The sequence below is a fragment of the Syngnathoides biaculeatus genome, chromosome 6 (genome assembly GCF_019802595.1).
Source record: "Syngnathoides biaculeatus isolate LvHL_M chromosome 6, ASM1980259v1, whole genome shotgun sequence".
Classification (NCBI taxonomy): Eukaryota; Metazoa; Chordata; class Actinopteri; order Syngnathiformes; family Syngnathidae; genus Syngnathoides; species Syngnathoides biaculeatus.
In genome coordinates this window covers 14,275,472-14,295,789 of record NC_084645.1, presented here as the reverse complement: position 1 = coordinate 14,295,789, position 20,318 = coordinate 14,275,472, and the positions used below count along the sequence as shown (strand labels likewise).

Sequence of the window (20,318 nt, the reverse complement as noted above, 5' to 3'; positions counted from 1 at the left end):
ATATTACCATTAGAAGTCAATGAAGATATGAGTGACAGAGAGAGGGGGGGAGAGAGAAAGAGAGAGAGTAGGGTAGGATCCTCACAGAGGAATAAAATGTGCTGAAGGCACTCAGAGACTCTCTCCTGCTCAGTGTGAGAGGACAGAAAAAGGAATGTGACAAAAGGAGATCTTTAGGAATTCACAATCCTGTGAGACTGCTATTCCTAAATTTAGGATTATATCTATACTATTTTTGTTCTTTATTTATATAGTACATACACGGGAGACTTGTTTATACAGTTTCTAATTTACATTTTAGGGAAATTATGACATATATGGTGGCGTTGAAGGAAAAATATCCATCACTTGTTTAAAAGCAAAAATATACACCGGGAAGAGAACATAAAAAATATACAGAACATTTTAATATAGTCAATGAGAACAATCTTTTTCTCCTCTCTTTTTAAATGTTTAGATATCACAAAACATATGATGTGCCAAAAGCGATATACTGTACTTCAGGAAATATATGTGTACAATTTTTAAGATCATCTTATTCAAATGACAAAATGTACATACCTGTTTGATTGATAAAAATGAAGGAAGATGGTGATAATGAAACAAATTCAATATTTTGGGATATAATGTGTAACCTTCCAAGAATGAAATTGGGCTGTGTTCAAAAGTGAGGAAACACACAAAATGTACAATCAAAGTTTTTAGAATCTAAGGAACAAATTTTATTTTAATTGGTTATTTGGCTTTTGCGGGGATGTAGGGGTGGATCGAAGATTGGAGGCATACCAGTGTCAATGAATGAATTGTGTGATGACTTTGGAGGTTCCACTGTATTTCTATTGTGTACACCAATAACTTGAAGACAAAAGTGTGATTTATCAAAAATATGCTCTGCCATTTGGCTGACCTTTCCTCACTAACCAATCGTAGACAAAATTTATTCAAAATCCTTTGTAAAAATTGTTTGCTCTAGTGATGAAATAAGAATGTAGACGGAGGAATCATGGAGGTATAGCTGTTACACACAGTGGCAACAAGTTTCTCAGTCTGTTGGAATTTACCACAAACATACTAATTCAATCACCTGAAAATGACCTGAAAACAGGCATGATGGTACATGATTCAGTGCTACAAAGAGGAGAAGCTCCCATGGAGGTTTAGCAAGATTACATCATATACAAGTTAGGGCCAGTAAGGAATGGCCAACTGCACGCTCAGTCTGACGGGGGCCCCGAGCAACCCCGTGGTTACAGTCACAGTTTGACATACTGTACATAAGGATCATGATGATTGACAAGGCACTACAGTCATGGGAATAATGTCTCACTAGGATTTACGAGAGGAAAATCACTGAATCTTTGCAACTTTTTAGGGCATATCGTCCTTTTATTTAACTCCATCACAGATCCCTTTTTGATAAAAGCATTTTGACAATGTACTGACTATAACATTGTATCTGAAGAATATTTTCTTGTGTGTGTATATATATATATATCCCCAATCCATCCATTATCCAAGCCACTTATCCTCACGAGGTTCGCGGGAGTGCAGGAGCCTATCCCAGCTATCTTTGGGCAGGAGGCAGGGTACGCCCTGAACTAATGCTATATATCAAGTCATCTGAAATTGGCCACAGCTCACTCAGAACCCAAATGAGGACAAACGCCACAGAAAATGGATGGATGGTGATAGAAATGGAGGGATGGTACAAGAACACGTAAACATTGGCCAATAAAATTAAGCACATCACAGTACATGACTCATTAATGAATCATTGCCTATCAACCGCCTCAGCAAAACACAAACATTGGAAGTTCAGCACACACACAAAATATGAAAGAAAATAACGTTTCCAGAAACACCTCCTTCATTTATGTCAATTTTACAGCAAGCCGTTTTACTCCATGTAATTTCTCTGTTCCACGGTGAGAATAACAGAGAAACGCTCAGAGGTTTTACTGGGACAAAGAAATACACTCGGGATGGGGAAGATGGCTGTTTAGTGTTGTTTTTCTAGTCTCTCAAAACTTGTAGGTATAACGGAATTCCCATCAACAATTGCGTCTGAAAGTTTTGAAGGACTTTTGAAATGAAAAACACAGCCAAGCATGAATTGCATGAGGGTGGAATCAGTGCCAGAATGAGAGCCACAGTTCATTTCACATGCTCTTTTAGTACCATCCACAGAGCACCAACTTTGATTGATTGCATGGGAATTACTACAGTACATCAACTACATGGAGGCAGCTGTGTTATGTGGATGAGATTGTGGCCTGTGAGCGAAAGGGATTGTGTTGAACTACTTGTTGACTTAACTATTGATTAATGATTTAATGATTTTATGTATGCATGTACCTGTGCATGTGAATACATAAAATCTTAATTTTGCAAATTTGTAGTGACTATCACCTTGAGTTTCAAGAATATAGGAGGGCGCGTGGGCTTCAGCATAGCTAACATTGTGGTTTATCTTGAATAACCCTCATGTCAAGCAGGTTAAGATCAGCTATGCCATGCTCACTGATGTTAATTAATGATTGACAGAAAGTCAGAACTCAGGGCAGCCATTAAACTGCAGCAATAGAGCCTCACATCATCAAACTGTTGCTAGAGGAACAGGTGGCTCAGAAAACAAATAATGTCAGCGGAGGCCTGCACTGATCTAATGGGGATAACAGGAAGATGAGTTTAGAAGCTTCATGCTTTGGCAAAACATTTATTTATAGGCATAAACAGTATAAGTATTTGGATGCTTGTCTTTAAGTAATTGTTAATGTACTTCTATTTTCACGACACGTCAACAGAAGTAAGTGCAAAGACTGCAAAGATGGCTAAATAAACTATATAATCTCCACAGCACATTGGAACATCTGGTTAGAGCGTCTGCCTCGCAGTTCTGATGAACAGAGCGCAAATCCCGCGTGTATGGAGTTTTCATGTTCTACCCGTAACTCTGTGGGTTTTCTCCAAGTACTTCGGTTTCCTCCCACATCTCAAAAACAGACAACAGACTCTAAATTGCTCATTGGTGTGATTGTGAGTGTAAATTGTTGTTTGTCTCTATATGCCCTGTGAGTGGTTTGCAACCAGTTCCAGGAGAAAAACCACATAAGCATGGGGAGAACATGTAAACTTCACATGAACCCTGGGAATGGGATTTTAACCCCAGTCCTCACAACTGTGAGGCAGATGCTCTAACCAGTTGTTCACCGTGCCACCCACTATATAATCTAGTATTATCAAAGGAAGACGTGTCATTTTGAAAGTCGACAATTTTGTGCAAATAAGATGAGACCAAACGTGCACCAGGGTGAGAAAGGAACATAGCAGGCATTGTAGATCATATGATAAAAGTGATGGAGGCACAGAAAGGCATAGAAATGTCTGGCTGCCAATAGAACTGGGTTATCAATGTTTATTGATGAGGTGTCTGCTGATAAGAGTCAAAGAGTTGTGTCAAGGCAATAGTAGTGTATAGACGATGGAACACCTTTATATTCAGGTAAACATACTGTAAATTCAGATATGTTAAAATGCATACACAACAGATAGGGAGTAGATTAAGAGGACATTCGGTACAGTTTATTTTGAGAGCATAAAAAAAGGCCATAATTTATGTCCCGATAAATGCTAAAAATGCTTAATTTGTCACTACTAAAAATACTACTTTAACTATTTGCATTAACAATCAGATACTAAGGTAGCAAAGATTGTAAAAGAAAAATATTTCTCGGGATTAAGTAGAAATTACCTAACTGTAGAGGGGTTCCATGTGAACAGTGATACCACCATAATCTGAATTGACACAAATGTTTATGCATACCCACCACACTGAATCGAAAGTGAACACCTACCAAGTGGATGTAACTGACAGTTGAAATTGCAAATTCAACAGAGCGATGCCTGATGGAGGATTGGGGGCAGGAAACCAAACAGCCTTGCTATCTCCTCTCAAACTAGGCCATGTTTGCAGCTGATAAATAATACATGAAGATGAATGGAAAACTTAATAATTTTGAGAGATGCTGTTGCGTTTTTTTGAGACACTCGTCAGTATGGTCTTACGTAGACCTGGTTCCTAGGCTGGTGTATCAATGGGTGACACCTCCACATGAGATGATAATCAGCACATCGTTGTTCTAACACGTCATCCCACGAGTAGAAAATGCACAGTTTTTCCTTAACTTAATACTTCTATCTAAACAATGGTTATGCTCTGGTTGCTTCAGGTCCCAATATACCTCTAGTGTCTTAAAAAGTAAGCGTAACATAAGAACGGGCTAAGGAATTTTTCATTAAAACAATTTTGTAAATATCAGGACGACTGGTTAGCACATCAGCCTCACAGTTGTGAGGAGTGGGGTTCAAATCCTGGTCCCACCTGTGAGGAATTTGCTAATTTTCCCCACCCTGTGTAGGATTTCTCCAGGTACTCCGTAAAAACATGCGTGGTAGTTTAAATGATGACTCTAAATTGCCCGGAGGTGTTAATATTAGTGCAATTTGTGTGTTTTTATGTGCCCTGCGATTGGCTGGCGACCAGTTCTGGGTGTACTTCGCTTCCCGCCTAAAGATGACTGGGATTGTCTCTAACCCACCTGTGACGCTTTTGAGGATATGTGGTCTAGAAAATGTATGGATGGATGTAAATAACATGATTATTTTTGAATTTTGAATCAAAAAACAGAACAGAGCTGTTTGAGTCTAAACACTGGGTAACGTTTGACAGGAGTTTACTAATTAAAAGTTTTGGGATGATCATTACGATGGTCCTTTCTTCTTAATAATCAAAACAGTGATGATAAGCCAGTCTATGGTATAAAATTAATTGTTGATTTTAAAGTGGGCCTGTCATGAAATGGATGATTTTTGGGATATTATTAATGAAAAACGCACAACCAATATGGTCACATGTGTTTTTTCCACCCACAAAACATGATTTTGACGTATACAGCTTTTTGTAACTCCCGCCATGAAAATCCTCTCAGGGATTTGTTTTCGAGAAGAAGCAGGAAGTGACGTAAAGGACAACGGCGCCCCCTCGTGGACTCGTTTGTTGCCATTAGATTTACCTCCGGGAAGATAGGTCGTTGTTCCTTCGTGTTAGCCAAAATGCCAGCTCATTACATTGCTGGACATTGCTTGAACACTCGGGAGAGAGTCATAAGTTTGAAAGAGACCCTGTTCGTTGTGAAAAATGGATTGCACGGGTGCAGAGGACGAGAGCTTCGTGGGTTCCAAATAACAGGTAGGTGTGTATACAGCTACTAAAAAAAATAATAGTTTGGGGCGGACCACGTAATCGGTCTCTCCCATAACGTAACTAAAGATCCGCGAATGAAATGTGTCGACTGTGTTGCTCAGTACTGCGGCATCTGTGAGCACCCCCCTAAAGCAGCACTGCTCATCTCTGTCATAAGCCACACCAGCCGCGATGGCTCATCTCCGACGCGGAAGTGGATCGGACGGGGATGCGGTTTGCCCGTGATCCCATATCATCTGAATATGGCTCGAAACAATCAACATTATAATATTGCCATGAGGGCTCGAAATAGTGTAATATTGCCCCAGTAACTTTACTCGGTTGTGTGGTGTTGTCCTTTTCCAAAAGAGCTTCGGTGTCAGAAGGGGTGTCGGAAAAATCCGAATATCTCCGTTGTTCAGCTTCTATAGTACAGGGTTCATACTCAGTCTGACCCAAAAAATTTAAGGGCTTTTTAGGCGCATTCTTAGGGGCTGACACGAAAAATTTAGGGCTATCGTGGGAAATCAAGAGTAAGGAAAAAAGACTTACCCAATGGTGCCATCAACCGTTCTTGGTTCATCAAATGTTCCAGTACCTCAGTACCTGTGACAGTGATCACCTGTCGCCCCTTGTGGTAGTTCTCATTGATATGACCATTGTCAACGTCTTCACATAACAGTATACAGAAAAACAGATTCTAACTACAATTGCAACTATATACACAAATGTCTTCTACTGATGTCTGTTTTAGCACCCCTACTCGAGCTCCTTGAAATGCAGCCCTATGGGGGCACAAACCAGTGCAATCTGTAGGCCGGTCCCAAGCCCGGATAAATGCAGAGGGTTGCGTCAGGAAGGGCATCCGGCGTAAAAACTGTGCCAAACAAATATGAGCGTTCATCTAAAGAATCCCATACCGGATCGGTCGTGGCCCGGGTTAACAACGCCCGCCCCCGGCACTGCTAACCTGCAGGGCGTCGGTGGAAATTCAGCTACTGTGGGTCGAAGACAAAGAAGAGGGGGAAACCGGATCCAGCGTCAGAAGAAAAAGAGGAATGCACAGAGCCTACAACTGAGTGTAGGGACTTTGAATGTTGGGACTATGACAGGAAAAGCACAGGAGTTGGTTGACATGATGATTAGGAGAAAGGTTGATATTCTGTGCATCCAAGAGAGCAGGTGGAAAGGTAGTAAGGCTAGAAGTTTGGGAGCAGGGTTTAAATTATTCTACCACGGAGTAGATGGGAAGAGAAATGGAGTAGGGGTTATTTTAAAGGAAGAGCTGGCTAAGAATGTCTTGGAGGTTAAAAGAGTATCAGATCGAGTGATGAGACTAAAATTTGAAATTGAGGGTGTTATGTATAATGTGGTTAGCGGCTATGCACCACAGGTAGGATGTGACCTAGAGTTGAAAGAGAAATTCTGGAAGGAACTAGATGAAGTAGTTCTGAGCATCCCAGACAGCGAGAGAGTTGTGATTGGTGCAGATTGTAATGGACATATTGGTAAAGGAAACAGGGGCGATGAAGAAGTGATGGGTAAGTACGGCATCCATGAAAGGAACTTTGAAGGGCAGATGGTGGTGGACTTTGCAAAAAGGATGGAGATGGCTGTAGTGAACACTTATTTCCAGAAGAGGGAGGAACATATAGTGACCTACAAGAGCGGAGGTAGAACCACGCAGGTAGATTATATTTTGTGCAGACGATGTAATCTGAAGGAGGTTACTGACTGTAAAGTAGTGGTAGGGGAGAGTGTAGCTCGACAGCATAGGATGGTAGTATGTAGGATGATTCTGGTGGTGGGTAGGAAGATTAAGAAGACAAAGGTAGAGCAGAGAACCATGTGGTGGAAGCTGAGAAAGGAAGAATGTTGTGCGGCCTTCCGGAAAGAGGTGAGACAGGCTCTCGATGGACAACCGAAGCTCCCGGAAGACTGGACGACGACAGCCAAGGTGATCAGAGAGACAGGCAGGAGAGTACTTGGTGTGTCATCTGGTAGGAAAGGGGAGAAGGAGACTTGGTGGTGGAACCCCAAAATACAGGGAGTCATACAAGGAAAGAGATTAGCGAAGAAGAAGTGGGATACTGAGAGGACTGAGGAGAGGCAAAAGGAGTACATCGAGATGCGACGTAGGGCAAAGGTAGAGGTGGCAAAGGCTAAACAAGAGGCATATGAAGACATGTACACCAGGTTGGACACGAAAGAAGGAGAAAAGGATCTCTACAGGTTGGCCAGACAGAGGGATAGAGATGGGAAGGATGTGCAGCAGGTCAGGGTGATTAAGGATAGAGATGGAAATGTGTTGACTGGTGCCGGTAGTGTACTAAATAGATGGAAAGAATACTTTGAGAAGTTGATGAATGAAGAAAATGAGAGAGAAGGAAGAGTTGAAGAGGCAAGAGTGAAGGACCAGGAAGTGGAAATGATTACTAAGGGGGAAGTCAGAAAGGCACTACAAAGGATGAAAAATGGAAAGGCAGTTGGTCCTGATGACATACCGGTAGAGGTATGGAAGCAATTTGGAGAGATGGCTGTGGAGTTTTTGACCAACTTATTCAACAGAATACTAGCGGGCGAAAAGATGCCTGAAGAATGGAGGAAAAGTGTTCTAGTTCCCATTTTTAAGAACAAAGGGGATGTTCAGAGCTGTGGGAACTATAGAGGAATAAAGTTGATGAGCCACACAATGAAGTTATGGGAAAGAGTAGTGGAGGCTAGACTCAGGACAGAAGTAAGTATCTGCGAGCAACAGTATGGTTTCATGCCTAGAAAGAGTACCACAGATGCATTATTTGCCTTGAGGATGCTCGTGGAAAAGTACAGAGAAGGTCAGAAGGAGCTACATTGTGTCTTTGTGGATCTAGAGAAAGCCTATGACAGAGTACCAAGAGAGGAACTGTGGTACTGCATGCGTAGGTCTGGTGTGGCAGAGAAGTATGTTAAAATAGTACAGGACATGCATGATGGCAGCAGAACAATGGTGAGGTGTGCCTTAGGTGTGACAGAGGAATTTAAGGTGGAGGTGGGACTGCATCAGGGATCAGCTCTGAGCCCCTTCCTGTTTGCAGTGGTAATGGATAGGCTGACAGATGAGGTTAGACTGGAATCCCCTTGGACCATGATGTTCGCAGATGATATTGTCATATGCAGTGAAAGCAGGGAGCATGCAGAGGAACAATTGGAAAGATGGAGACATGCACTGGAAAGGAGAGGAATGAAGATTAGCCGAAGTAAAACAGAATATATGTGCGTGAATGAGAAAAGTGGAGGGGGAAGAGTGAGGCTACAGGGAGAAGAGATAGCGAGGGTGGACGACTTCAAATACTTGGGGTCAACAATACAGAGCAATGGAGAGTGTGGTCAGGAAGTGAAGAAACGGGTCCAAGCAGGTTGGAACAGCTGGCGAAAGGTGTCTGGTGTGTTATGTGACAGAAGGGTGTCTGCTAGGATGAAGGGCAAAGTTTACAAAACAGTGGTGAGGCCGGCCATGATGTACGGATTAGAGACGGTGGCACTGAAGAAACAACAGGAAGCTGAACTGGAGGTGGCAGAAATGAAGATGTTGAGGTTCTCGCTCGGAGTGACCAGGTTGGATAGGATTAGAAATGAGCTCATTCGAGGGACAGCCAAAGCTGGATGTTTTGGAGACAAGATTCGAGAGAGCAGACTTCGATGATTTGGACATGTTCAGAGGCGAGAGAGTGAGTATATTGGTAGAAGGATGCTGAGGATGGCGCTCCCAGGCAAAAGAGCGAGAGGAAGACCAAAGAGAAGGTTTATGGATGTGGTGAGGGAAGACATGAGGGCAGTTGGGGTTAGAGAGGAAGATGCAGGAGATAGGCTAAGATGGCAAAAGATGACACGCTGTGGCGACCCCTAACGGGACAAGCCGAAAGGAAAAGAAGAAGAAGAAGACTCGAGCTCCTTGAGCCTACCCAGTGCCTCCTCTATTTGTTGCTGCAGAGATGCCAAAGTGGCTCTCTTGTCCTTTGCTCTGCCACTGAATGCATTGGCCTCGGTGATAAACCTCAGATTCCTCTTTTCTTCTGCCTCCTCACACAGCCGGTCAGCCTTCTCAATAAGCGTAGATATGTCAGTCTCTATTCTGGCTTTTTTGGCTTTGAGGCCGTAGAGATGTAAAGTGGGCAGCGATGCCAAATGTAGCCAGGTATGAAGTCTTCCTTTCCCCACAGTGGTAGTTTTTAGCAATGTCACTGTGTGGGAACATGACTGCAAACACTTTCAAATTATTTTCACAAGATTTGTAACTGTAATGGCTGCAGATCACTTTTAAAGTCCACACGATCTCTGCCTTTAACGAGTCAGTCTTCGTGTATTGAACTACGTTCATAAAGCCTGACTTCTGGCTGGACAACTGTAGGTGCGCATTAGGGATCACAACCGGCTACAAATAACCAGTTTTCGTTTTTTTTTTTTTTCTTTTTTTTTAAAGACCGAAACCGTAATCGGACTTTCGAGATCGCTTAAAATTTCCAATCTTTTTTTCCGGTTCCGGTACTCCACATTGCGCTATTTTTTCAACATCATTTCCACTTTTTTCAAGTTTCGCTGTTAGAGTAAAGTTGGACTCAAAAGAACATTCAGTTAAATCAAAGAAACATCAAACATGGCATCGAGGAAACGCTCCAAAGTATGGGAGTAAACTTGTTTTATTGACACACATCAAAACACTACTCGCAAAACGGGGGGAACTCTGTGAACTCATCACTCCGGAAGACCAACAACAAAAACAGTCCGTGCGGAACCCCGCACCCCAACTCGAGGTCCCGCGGGTGAATTATGTAAACACCACTATGGTACCGGTTTTTTGCTACAGCTGTTCGGTTAAAAACGGTTATGAAAGTAAGCGTTTTTTTGCGATCACTAATGCGCATGCACTTCTAGTACCACTGCCTGAAGATGATGCTTCACTATCTTGATATTTTAGAAATACATTCATACCAACGGAAGATGAGAGAGTCTTCGCCAAATCTGCGTGTTTTTCCAGTGCAACTCCAGCGCTTTGACGCCCATCTTTTCAAGATGGTAACTCTGCTTGCACAGATGGCAGTAAAACATGTGCCGATCTTTTGGATCTCGACGAACCCAGCTCCCAAACTCCTTACTTTCAACCCAAGCTTCTTGAAAAATGCACTTTCCCGTGTTATAAGTTGGATCGATGAAAGAACTGCGCTACGTCGTAACGAAGACGAAGTGAAATGCCTACTCGCGGAAACAAACAATGGAATATCGAGAAAATGGCGACTGGTTGTCAACACGGTGACTTCCGTTGAAAATTTCCGGCTGATTTGGACGCCAGACGGATCGCTATTTTTTTTTTTAAATAAAAGATTAATTTATTTTTTAGGGAGAATTTTGGCGGGAGAGGTCCTCCCTTTGATTTTTTTTTAAATTTAAGGCCTTTTTAGGGGCTTGACTGTTTTTTTGCGGATTTTAAGGACTTTTAGGAGCCCCTAAATGCACCTTCGAAAATTTAGTGGTTTTTAGGGACTTTTAGGGCCGCATGTGAACCCTGATAGTAGCAGGCACTGCCCGTTTTCAACTGCGGAAGTGACGATGACGTCAAGGACAGAGGACGCGACTAATATGGCGACCACTTGGATGTTCAGGGACACTCAATTGCGCAACATTGTGCATGGATGACGTGCTCTCCGCTCACTTTTTTTTTTCCAATTAGACATTGAAGTGAATACTGTTATATGTATTTTTCATTACAATATCAATTTTAGAATGTTTACAGGGATGACAGTCCCACTTTAAAAATGACATGCAGAGGTCCGCGTATCTGTACCTACTACTTCCGAAAAGTCAGCATTTCCACATTAGCTGTAACTTATAACTGAGAAGGACTGAACAAAAATGCCATTGAAGAGAAAATCATATTGTGAAGATTATTTTAAATAATATTGCTATGATGTTTCTAACCAATGATGACAAAAGTACTTTTTACCATGAATGCGACTTGGGGTGCTTTATACGTCATTACATTAAGCTTCATGCAGGCGTTGAGACTTCCGTCCGTTTATCGTGAACATAATTCAATTTGATTTGCCATCATGATGGTGCGATGGTGAATGGTTCTTGCCGACAAAGGCATGTCTTTTATTCGTTTGATCATCTGGTTTTTATGCAAAGTTGGCCAACTGTTTACTGGCAACATCATTGACGAATGCTTTGGCATACTCCTCATATGTGAATGTAGACACACAGCAGAACCCTCCCTCTCCACAAAGGCTGTCCATTCTTGTTGAAAACTTCGGTAATCTTCATATTTTTTCCTTGAGTGACCTTTGTCAAAAGCGTTTCCATAATTACGTAGTTGTTTCGACATCATCACCGTTCAACCCGAAGCCTGTGGACGAAGGCAATCTCACTAGGACAAACTGTCTCTGCATTATTTGCGTTGCCCGTTGCCCCAAACTACGGCAACCCCACTAGGACAAACCTTCCCTGAGTCATTTGCGTTGCCCACATGACAGAAATCACATGTACAGTATGTCCCGTATGAGGGCTCCACGAGCCATTATGCAACCATCAAAAGAGCCAGGTATGGCTCGCGAGCCAGAGGTTCCCGACCCCTGCTGTGGGAGCAGCGGATGACGGATGGATAGCACAGCTTCCGGATGAATGCACCATGCAACTTTCCGGGAAGACATTGGATGGCTTGACAAAGTATGATCTTCCGTGACAACCAAAACCATCCTGTTTGGAATTCATAAGGGCTGGAATAGGCTAGTTGTAACTGCAACCGATGATGAGTCTGATGTAAACGATGTAGAAGAAGTGGTGCGTCGTCTACCTCTGGAGTTGGCGGACTTGTTTAGAAGTGACACTGAGGATGAAGATTTCACTGGATTTTAGTATTTGCAGTGACACGGATGGTTTTGGTGAACTTCTTATTATGTTATTTATGCTGAGGTTATCAGAATAACTCTTAATGTTATGTTAAGATAACAAGCACGTTCTCAGTTCTGTCATGTAACGTAAGCATACCATTCAGCCTGTTCTTGCCTCTATTCTATTTTCATTTTAAATTGTTCATCATTTAAATTTTAAATGACATATTTGTTCTTGGTGTTGGATTTTTAAATTTCCCCCCAAAATGCGACTTATATTTGGTTTTTTTTTCAATTTTTTATGGATTGTATGATTGGTGCAACTTGTACTCTGGAGCGACGTATAGTCCGGAAAATACGATACTTTACACTATTAAAACAGCTTGATAAAAACAATTTACAAGTCGGTAGTTAAAAAGATCGTCAAGAGGCCCCATAGCTCAGTGGTTAGAGCATTGGTTTGGTAAACCAGGGGTCATGAGTTCGTATCCCACTGGGGCCTCCACTCCCAGGGAGGGGTTGCGTCAGGAAGGGCATCTGGTATAAAAACTGTGCCAAACACATATGAGCATTCATCTGAGATGTCATGCTGAGGCGACCCCTAACATGACAAGCTGAAAGAAACTTACTTACTCGCCGATGCATACGAGTGTTGGTAGGAAGCTGGCATATTTACAGTACATGTGTAAACAATGTAGTCACTGCACATTTAAGTCAAGACAGCATGTGTACAGAGTGCAGCCCAGCACTATTCCGGTTTATATGACAAAATTTGACTTCTGATCCATTTAGCAAAAGAAATATTCCAACCCTGTGAAGCCGAGTGAAATTCCATTCGGATAGGGCCTGTTTATTCTGACTGAGGTGTTCATGAGTATTTTCGATCGATGTGGACTTTCAAATTGATAACAATTGGAATACAAGGCTTGATATAAACCCACCTGTTCTCTCCTGCTTTCGTAGATCAATTAATTTAACTGTAATGTCAGTATGAAAGATAACATTTTGACGTCAACATCAGATTGCAAGATGAGACAAATTATGAAAAACAAGTAGCAGTTGGTCATATTTGTACGGTATGTCTTCTCACAAGCATATGCAGTCAGGTTTTATCCATACTGCTGATATATAAAAATGCACAGTTTTTATTTTTACATGTGCAGCTTCCAAAATCTGGCTGTGCCATGAGCAAGGATCACTAACAGTACGTCTATGTTTGGAGTTATTTATAACCTCAAGCTTGGGAAATTAACAGTTGGTTTTGAAACCTTAAACTCCCTCCCTGAGCCAAGAGGATAATCTTACATGACAGTTTAAGGAGGGTGCTCGTGAAGGGAACTGATGAGTAGTGGGTGAATTCAAGGAAAGCATGCTACTCTACATTGAAAGTCAGGCATTGCTCTAAAACAGAAGGGACATGGCACTAAGAGATTTAAACAAGGAAAAAAAATCCAACTTTTAAACAAACTGCTCATATTTTTACAAAATTTTCACAAACATAGTATTCGAGCAGTGGTAAAGACGTAACCTGCGTGAAATGGATAGCGCAAGAACAGTCATCTCTCAGTATGCATCCTGCTCTCCATTTAAGTTCTTAATTGGTTAAAGAATCCATACTGGCAGAGCCACAAGCCTACTACAAGGATAATAGGTATTTGATGGAGCGTTAATGGTATGGAGACCCTCTCTGGGGATGTATCGCAGTCCAATACAAGACTCCATGACAGCCCCCTGTGATTTCATATGACATCATGTGAGTCACCCAAACAAGCGCTGACTACATACATGAATGTACTTTATCACTATTTATCATCACCGGCAAATTTGTTTCGAAGTTTCAGGACCGTATGTAAAGATAGCTTAGCAATTAGCATCGCTCTGACACTGGGGTTGACAACAAACAAAGCGATCTAGTGCTTCCGTGACTTGATTTTGAATGAATGTCAAATGCCTAACTCCTCCTCATCTCCAACCACCACCACCACCACCTCCTCCACTCTATGACATTTGACAGCTCTGCTTTTCCCACTTAGCTCAGGGGTTTTCAAACTTTTTTGGGCGTGCCCCCCTTTTTGGAGATTAACTTTTTCCAACCTCCCCCATTTTGCCACTATTTACAACTGGTTGCTGAATGGGCTGCACAAAAAAAAATGTTGATTATGATTTTGGCTGCTGAGATTAAATTAACCTGATTGGGAATGATACATATAAAATGTGGGCTCTGTTCCATTAGGAGCACTTTCTCAACCAATAGCCAACCACTGGGGTAGAAATGCATGGTAAAAGGTTTATTAAGCTGTCTAAATAATAAGCGAGTAGTCCCGAGCTCACCCTGCAGCGGGAGCATCAGTCACTCTGGACTGATGTAAGATAATCATGCCAAGAGAAGAAAGTGGATCAAAAATTGGAGATGAGGATCATCATTGTGAGGAGTCTCAAAACGAGATCAACATCCGTTTCGTTGTTTCGAATCAGAACAAATGAGATTAAGAATAAGTCTTATGTAGACAGTGCATCATCCCAGCTGTCAACGGGCAGGGGCCAGGGTACATCCTGAACTGGTTGCCAGCCAATCGCAGGGCACATTGAGACAAACAGCCGCACTCACAATCATACCTAGGGGCAATTTAGAGTGTCCAATTAATGTTGCATGTTTTTGGAATGTGGGAGAAAACCGGACTGCCTGGAGGAAACCCATGCAGGCACACGGAGAACATGTAAACTCCACACAGGCGCGTCCGGGATTGAACCCGGGACGCCAGAACTGTGAGGCCAACAATTCATCAACTGAGTCTTCGTGCTGCCATTTAATAGCATATCATTGTAATACAGGCAACACTTGGAAAATTAGAATTTCTTAGATCATTTAAGTTTTGAATCTTTAATTTATTCTTTTTGTTTTATTTTGCAATGAAAACTGTTGACCTATTGTTTGTTCAAAAGGGGTGTAATAAAGTGCAGATGTTTTCCTGATCTTAAGGGGATAATAGTGATTAATAATCGTGATTACAATATTTATCAAAATAACTGTAATTATCATTTTGGCCATAATCATGTATTCCTAAAACAACCTAGCCGAAACAGGATGTTGTGATAACGCAACCAAAAACTGCAACCAGCATGCTCTTGTCTGGACAAGGGCCAACATGTCGGGGGTCTTGAAGCTGAGAAACTTTCTTCCTGGCAGAGGGCTTGCCTCTGGAACTTACGTGCCCACCCATCATACTTAGAGAGTTTGTTGTGAATGAATATCAGGGTTAGCATTACATCACTAGCTTTGAATCATATACAACCTACTCACTCCTAGAGAGAACCTTAACATCTTCATTTCCACCACGTCCAGCTTTGCATCATTTTGTCTCTTTAGTGCCACTGTCTCTCCTCTGTATATCATGGCTGGCCTCAACACTCTTATAAACGTTGCCCTTCATCCGAGCAGAGAGTCTTCCCTCACCTGACAACTTGCTCCATCCGTTTAAACCTGTTTGGATTGGTTTCTTGACTTCCTTACTACATTCACCACTGCTCTGGATTGTTGACCCCAAGTATGTAAAGTCCTCCAACCTCGCTTTCTTGTGCCTGTAGCCTCACCCTTCCCCCTCCATCGTTCATGTACATTAGAATCAGAATTAGGTTTATTGGCCAAGTGTGTAACAACACACAAGGAATTTGTCTCTGATAGATGGTGCTGCCCTAGTACGACACTCCATCTTACTTCAGCTAATCTTCATTCCTCTCCTGTCCAGTGCATTTTTCCAACTTTTTAACTGTTCCTCCACCTGCTTCCTGCTTTCACCGCAAACAACAATGTCATATGCCTACAACACGGTCCAAGGGGATTCCAGTCTAACCTAATTTGTCACTCTTTCCATCACAACTGCAAACAGGAAAGGGTCAGGACTGATGCCTGATACAGTCCCAACTCCACCTTCATCCTCTGCAGCTGCCCTCAAACATGTTCTGTACCATTCATAGAAACTTCTCTGCCACTCCAGACTTCAGCATGCACTACCACAGTTCCTCTCTAAATACTCTGTAATATGTTTTCTGTAGATCTACAAAGACACAATGGAGCAGCTTAGGGTTGGTCCCAAATATTTAGTTTCCTCCATTCCTCAGGCATCTTCTCATACTTTAGAATTCTATTGAACAAGTTGGTCAAAACCTCTACAGTCAACTCTCCTAGATGCTTCCATAACTCGACTGGAATGTTATAAGGAGTAATTGACTTTACAATTTAATCCTTTTTAGTGCCTTTCTTATTTTCTCAAACTAATTGTTGCTAATTCCTGGTCCATGTCACTTGTCTCTTCTATTCTTCCTTCTCTCTCATTTTCCTCATTCAACAACTCCTCAATCCTTCCATCTATTCAACTCATTTCAGGTACGAGTCAATATTTCCATCTCCATTCAGAATAACAACCTGTTGCACATTGTTCCTGTCTCTATCCCTGTGTCTGGTCAACCTGTATAGATCTTTTTCTCCCTCTTTACTGTCAAAAATGGCATACGTACATGTCGATTTTATGCCTATTGTGTGGCCTTGACCACCTCTACCTTCGCCTTCTCTGATATCATGTATTCATTTCTCCTCTCTTCAGTACCGTCAGTGTTTCACTTCTTCTTTGCTAACATCTTTCCTTGTGTGATTTCCTGGACTTTGATGTTCCACAACCAAGTTTCCTTCCCCATTTTCCGATCAGAGGATACACCATGTACTCCCAACTAGTTTCTCTGATCACGTTGGCTGTAGTGGTTGAGTCTTCTGGAGACTCCTGTCCACCAAGAGCCTGTCACACCACTTCCCGAAAGGCCGTACAACAACTCTTCCTTTTTCAGCTTCCACCACATTGGTTCACTGCTTTGCTCATGTCTTCCAAATCTTTCTCCTCACCACCAGAGACATCCTACACACCAACATCCTATCCTGTTGAGCCAGACTCCCCCCTACCACTACCCTACAGTCAGCAACCTCGTTCAGATTACATCGTCTGCACAAAATGTAATTCACTTGGGTACTTCTACCCCTGCTCTTGTAGCCTAACCTATGTTCCTGCCTCTTATGGAAAAAAATTGTTCACTACTGCCATTTCCATCCTTTTTACAAAGTCCACACCATCTGTCAGCTCAAAGTTCTTGTCCTGGATACAGCACTTACCCATCACTTCTTCATCGTCCCCGTTTTCTTCACCAACAAGCCCAATACAATCTGCACCAATCACAACACTCTCTCTGTCTGGGAGGCTCACAACTACTTCATCTAGTGCCTTCCAGAATTTCTCTTTCAACTGTAGGTCACATCTTACTTGTGGGGCACAGCTGCAAATCATATTAAACATAACACCTTCAACTTCAAGTTTCAGCCTTATCACTCGATATGATACTCTTTTCACCTCCAAGACATTCTGAGCCAGCTCTTGTTTTAAATCAACCCCTACTCCATTTCTCTTCTCATCTACTCCATGGTAAATTACTGTCATTTAACCCTACCCCTAAACTTTAACCCTTATTGCTTTCAACTTTCGCACACTTTCAGTCACTATCAAGCTTCCTCCTAATCATCACGTCAACCAACTCCTGAGCTTTTACGGTAATAGTCCCAACACTGAAAGTCCCCACACTCAGTTGTAGACTTTGTGCATTCTTCTTCTTCTTTGGCTGAAGAATCCACTTTCCTCCTCTTTGTCTTTAACCCACAGTAGCTGAATTTGTACCGACGCCCCACAGGTTAACAGTGCCTGGGGCGGACGTTGTTCACTTGGAGCTCGATCAAGAGGAATGCTCATATTTGTTTTGCAAAGTTTTAAGACTGCTGGTATCTACTGGAGCTTCCCACCCAGCTTCGGGATTACTGCCCTTAGTGTCCTGATCAGTACTGGCACCAGTATTGTCATCGCCATCCTCATTTTCTCAAGTTCTCAAGTCCTACAGCCCTTGGTATCTTTCCAGCTTTTCGTGGTCCTGATTCTGGACACCCTGCTTTTCCTGCCTTTTATTTCAATTAGAATCGCCTTAGACGCCGTAAACAAACAAACAAAAAAATAAAACTATATAGTGATTCACAGAAATTTTGGGCCACTAAAATGTTTCATCTGAAAACAGTCCATTTGTGGTTTCTGACAGAAATAGTTTTGTCTAAAAATAGTTTAAAGTGGATGTTATGACAGATGAAAATCACAGACGTGTGGTTGTGTACACTATATTGTAAAAAAAAAAATACAAAATTTAAAAAGACGTCAACTGAACAGTCACCAAATTCCTTTGCTTACGCTGTTCCGAGTACTCAAGGGATTGCTTGTTGCATGCCATAAAGGACAACCTCAACAATTAGCTACATACAAGCTACAGTTAAGGCAGGTAAATACAATGATGCCTTGATCTTTAAAGAAATTGTTTGTTGAGCTGATGTTGCCATGCATCTACTGTAATTATCTAAATGCACGAAGCTTTAATGGCTATGTGAACACAGACAGGTTTGACAATGCATCGCTTGAGTTAATTCTACAGTCACAGCTCAGATGTTCTAATTTGTAGGGAAAATGGTGTGAAAGCAGCACCTGTCCATTGGCAGAGGAGTGTGTTGTGCTGTGTTGCTCATCTCAAAATACACTACACACTATAAGGACAATACTTTTTTGTGGTCATTTTATGATTTTAAAAATCGCAACATGAACCCTACTAAACAGTTGGGACTGACTCAACTGTATCACAAGTAATGCTATATTTTTGCCACAAACAATTCAAAGCTACAGTATCATCAATTTTTCGCACCCCCTAACACAGGAATTTAGCATTACAAAAAAATCCTTCTTTGCTTCGGTATGACATGAGCAAAAGGCTTGTCTGGCCCCCTCCTGCTTCTTCCAACCACACATACTTTCTCGTTTCTCTGAGGCTCAGGCTGTGTCCAAATTGTTCACTCACCAACTACTCCCTATGTAGTGTTGCACTACTGCACACTCGGCAGTGAGGGTTCCTATGCGAGGATCCTGTTCGTGGACTTCAGCTCTGCGTTTAACACTTTAATACTCATCCCTGAACTCCTCTCCTCCAAACTTCTCCAGCTCAGTGTCTCGCCTGCCATCTCCCAGAGGATCTACAACTTCCTGATGGACAGGACACAGCAGGTGAGGCTGGGGGACATTACCTCATCCACGCACACTATCAGCACCGAGGCACCCCAAGGTTGTGTCCTCTCCCCTCTGCTATTCTCGCTCTGGACATACGACTGCATCTGAAGCTATCTGACTGTCAAAACTCCTGAAGTTCGCAGATGACACCACGGTTATCGGCCTCATCAAAGACAGTGACGAGTCTGCATATCGACAGGAAGTGGCGAGACTGGCTCTTTGGTGTGGTCAATACAACCTGGCGTTGAACACACTCAAGACTGCAGATATGATTGTGGACTTCAGGAAGCATCATTCAACATAGCTGGCCCTGACCCTGTCCCACTGTCTTGTGTCAACTGTCAAGATCTTCAAGTTCTTGGGAATCAAAGTCTCAAAGGACCTGAAGTGGGAGACGAACATCCACTCAGTCCTTTAAAAAGCCCAGCAAAGGATGTACTTCTTGCAGCTTCAGAGGAAGCATGGCCTGTCACAGGAGCAGCTTAGAAAGTCCTACACAGTGGTCGTCCAATCTGTACTGTGTACCTCCATCACAGTCTGGTTTGGGGCCACCACAAAAAAAGACAAACTCCGACTGCAATTGACAATCAAAACCACTGAAAGGATTGTCGGCACCAATCTACCCACTATTGAAGACTTGCACGTAACACGAACTAGGTCCAGAGTTGGCAGGATCATTTTGGACCCTCCACATCCTGGCCACCAGCTCTTCCAGCTCCTTCCGTTGGAAAAGCGCTACAGATCAATCCAAGTCAAAACTAAAAAGGTATTCAAACATTTTTTTCCCTCTGGCAATTAAGTCGTTAAATTCTTGGATCAGCGAACCTACTATTTTCTGCCTTGTGCTATTATTGTGACACACACTCTCATCCTGCCGGTCCAATCAGTATTAGCATTAGTAATATGTTTTGTAGACCATCGCATGATTTGTCACTTCAAACAGCACCCTTTGATCAACTGTCATTGCACTGGTCTATAACGGAAACCGCGAATGGGTAAAGGCACTCTATACAATCTTAACACAATGTGGGACGTTGACACACTCTTATCTCCTACTTGTTCTAAATGAAGAAGACTTTACAT

At 42.3% G+C, this 20,318-nt stretch overlaps 1 protein-coding gene across 3 annotated transcripts in view; it reads right to left on the bottom strand.

Moving 5' to 3' along the window:
• The window catches only part of LOC133501841 (GTPase HRas), a 32,142-nt gene that overhangs the window by 9,677 nt on the left and 2,147 nt on the right, over positions 1-20,318 (bottom strand). The window lies entirely within an intron of this gene.